We start from the raw sequence: 3,945 nt of genomic DNA on the forward strand, positions 1-3,945 counted from the left end.
TCCTATAAACCCCACCCCTTTGGGCCCTGTCCCCCAAAGGCCCTGCCTGTAAGCCCAGCCCCTGTCACAGCCCAGTGGGCACCCCACCTCTGCCTTCGGCCTCCCCAGGAGGGCTTCAATGGCCTCCGGTTCTACCAGCGAGGCCAACACGACTGTTCCCCATTCATGGGGAGCAGGTGTTTTCCTCGCCAGAGAGAACCTCACCCGGCGAGGCCATGAAGGCAAGTGAGCCAGGATGATTGAGCACCGAGCTTGCTAATCACATGGTAATGATCATTATAATACAGTTAAATAATCTATTCAGTCTCCTGCCCAGCTCTGGAAAGAGGCTGACCTCGCCGGAAATCTGGCTCTCGTAAGATCGCGAGAGGTGAGAAATCGGGCGTGATTCTGATTTCTCGGCTCTCATGAAGTGTTATCGGCTCGTTCTGCCCATCAAGGGGCAGGATGAACCGGTAAAATTCCGCCTGGTGTGTCTACATCATCACTGCCTACACTGTCTGGCCAGCTTCCACTTCCTGGCTATCTGAGTGGAGAAAAGCTTGTGGCAGGGGGGTGGGGTGAAGCAAAAGAGCACACTTACACCATCTGCTGCTTGCAAATCGGAAGAGATTATGGGAAGTGGGATAAGAGAAGGAGGATTAGGAATGAGATCACTGTCAGCTTTGATGGTTTCAGCCCCACACCTGGCCACGGCATCAGCAAAGACTCTCCTTCTAATGGTCAGCACACTCTCCTCCATAGGGGTCAGGCCATACAGGCGCGCCTGCTTCCTCCTGGCTCCCTCTGCTGCCTTCAGCTGTGCTCCAGCTTGTCCTACAAGATAGAGGGAAATATGTCATTGATTGCTTGGTTTGATTGAATCTGTCCGGTTGAATATTTGTCAGTTATAGCAAATGTGAGATGTGGATATGAGGATAAATGTGTAAAGGTGTGAAGGAGTATATTCTTATATTTTTATACATGAGTCCTGATAGAGATTGTTGGTAAGTGAGTGATGTGGGTTGTGGTGAATTTTACAGTGTCTGAGGCTGCTTGGTGGTATATGGCATTTGAAGATGTATTCACTGATCTTTCCCACTTGAGCGGGGGCAAAATCTTACTAGTAAATGGCAGAATGTCAGTTCCGGTATGAAAAGCGGAGTGATTCCCACTGACGTGGCCAGTGTGACTTCAGACTGAATCATATAACTCATTAGTAATAATTTTTATGCCCACAAGAATCACGTTGCACTTGCAATGTGTTCCCTCTGATTTGCCCGCCCCAAAACTATTTAATCGCTGCAAGCACTGGGGAGCGCCATATAAACGGCTCCCCCAGCACTTGCTCCACAATGACTGCGGGGTTTGGTTCCGCAGTGTCGGAAGAAGATGAACAATCTTCATTGCTCAGGCCAGGTCCTCCTCGCACACCCCTCACACCTTCAACTCCATCCCTCACTCAGCCACCTTGGGGGTTTCCAGCACCAGGCACGAGGCCCTCATCCCATTCTTCCACAATCACCATATTACCCCCCCCCGGCAGCTGCTTTGCTCCTCCTCGAGCTCCACGCCTGCCACACCTCATCACCACCTTCAGTCTCATGACTCCTGCCTACACTTTCCCTCTCTGTGTCATTGCAAAAGAAACTCAACCACATCAAGCGTGAGCGCACGCAGCCAGCTGAACTCATGCCCGAGCTCAGATCCCTCACTTGTTTTGAGGAGAGAGCCCTGGAGCTGGCCGGGCAGGAGGAAGACCGCACCTGCGCTGCTGGTGAAGTGGAGGCAGCAGACAAACGTGAGAATCCTCAAGACACGCTGTCATTCCTCAAGTCTCAGGGAGTAATTAATGCTCCCTTCTTTATCCCCTGTAATGCATTAATGCCATCTCCCTTCTCTTGCAGCAGAATAGGCCGGCCCCCCCTGGACCCTCCAGAGACGAGCAGCTCCGAGGGAAACCCCACTGCTGAAGAGGTGTCACAGTTGTCAGCCGGCACCAGCGCAGATACTCATATCTCAACGGGATCACCAGCTAGACTGGCTTCTGGGTCACTCACTGGTGAGCACCTCACAGCTGAAGGTCCACAGCAGGCGGAGGCAGTGACGTTCCGGGGAATTGACATTCAGAGTGATGCTGGAGGCCAGGACTCTGCTTTAGTCCCTGGCTCATAGTGTGCCCCTGAATCTGGTCTTCCCACAGCTGCTGGAGCAAATATCAGGAAGGGAAAACAGCAGTGCTCCTCGGAGTGCAAGGCCGATTGGAGGAGTCCCATCACGTTCTGTCCAAGGAGGTGATGCCATCACTTAAGCATAACAAGGCCAACACTGCGAGTATGGAGACTGCAGTGGAGACCTTGATGCAGGACATGCTCTCCATGGCAGGGGATGTCCACACTATGGCTCAGCACGTGAGCTCCGTGGTGCAGGACTTTGACTGCATGGTGCAGGCACTGGTGGTAATCCACAAGTGTCAGCGCCAGAGGGCAGCAGGACTTTTGGATCTCACTCCAGCTGTCCCTTCACCCCATGGAGGAGCACTGGAGCCCCCGGAAACCCGAATGGAGAAGGATCAGCAGGAGTAGAGCCCGGAACCCTCCAGTCAGGGGACCCTAGGCGTCTCTAGCCCATCTGATACCCCCTCTCCCTGTGAGTGACACTATTCCAATATCATCCATATGTTTATCCAATAACCACTTGAACGCTCTCAACGTTGACGAGTCCACCACTGCTGCAGGCAGGGCATTCCACGCCTTTACTACTCTCTGAGTAAAAAACCTGCCTCTAACATCTGTCCTATATCTCTTACCCCTCAATTTAAAGCTATGTCCCCTCGTGCTAGCCAACACCAGAGGATGCAGCAGGAGATAGATCGGTTGGAGACTTGGGCAGAGGGATGGCAGATGGAGTTTAATCTGGACAAATGTGAGATAATGCATTTTGGAAGGTCTAATAAAAAATAGGAAATAAACAGTAAATGGCAGAACCCTTAAGAGTATTGATAGGTAGAGGGATCTGGGTGTACAAGTACACAAGTCACTGAAAGTGGCAACGCAGGTGGAGAAGGTAGTCAAGAAGGCATACGGCATGCTTGCCTTCATCTCTGGGGCATTGAGCTTAAAAATTGGCAAGTCATTCTGCAGCTTTATAGAACCTTAGTTAGGACGCACTTGGAATGTAGTATTCAATTCTGGTCACCACACTACCAGAAGGATGTGGAGGCTTTGGAGAGGGTACAGAAAAGATTTACCAGGATGTTGCCTGGTATGGAGGGTATTAGCTATGAGGAGAGGTTGGAGAAACCTGGTTTGTTCTCACTAGAACGATGGAGGCTGAGGGGTGACCTGATAGAAGTCTACAAGATTTTGAGGGGCATGGACAGAGTGGATAGTCAGAAGCTTTTTCCCAGGTTGGAAGAATCAATTACTAGGGGGCATAGGTCTAAGGTGCACAGGGCAAGGTTTAAGGGAGATGTACGAGGCAAGTTTTTTACACAGAGGGTGGTGGGTGCCTGGAACTCTCTGCCGGGGGAGGTAGTGGAAGCAGATACGATAGTGGCTTTTAAGGGGCGTCTTGACAAATACATGAATAGGATGGGAATGGAGGGATATGGTCCCCGGAAGCGTAGGGGGTTCTAGTTCAGTCAGGCAGCATGGTCGGTGCAGGCTTGGAGGGCCGAAGGGCCTGTTCCTGTGCTGTAGTTTTCTTTGTTCTTTGCTCTTTGAATCTCTGACAGTTGCAGGTACGATGACTGATGTCGGAAAACCCTCGGCCAGTACCTGCACATCTGTGGTGCTGCTCCCAGAACAGCGACAGGCCCAGTCTCTCCCTCCTTCACAGGGTATTGGTCCTGGCCAGGTGCCGTGGCATGTCAGTGTCTCTGCCACTGCTCTATGGCAATATGTATGATAGCTAACTAGACAGGCTCCATGATCTTCCAGATCATGCACTGTAAAGAAGAGAAAA

The sequence above is a fragment of the Mustelus asterias genome, chromosome 14 (assembly GCF_964213995.1).
Source record: "Mustelus asterias chromosome 14, sMusAst1.hap1.1, whole genome shotgun sequence".
Classification (NCBI taxonomy): domain Eukaryota; kingdom Metazoa; phylum Chordata; class Chondrichthyes; order Carcharhiniformes; family Triakidae; genus Mustelus; species Mustelus asterias.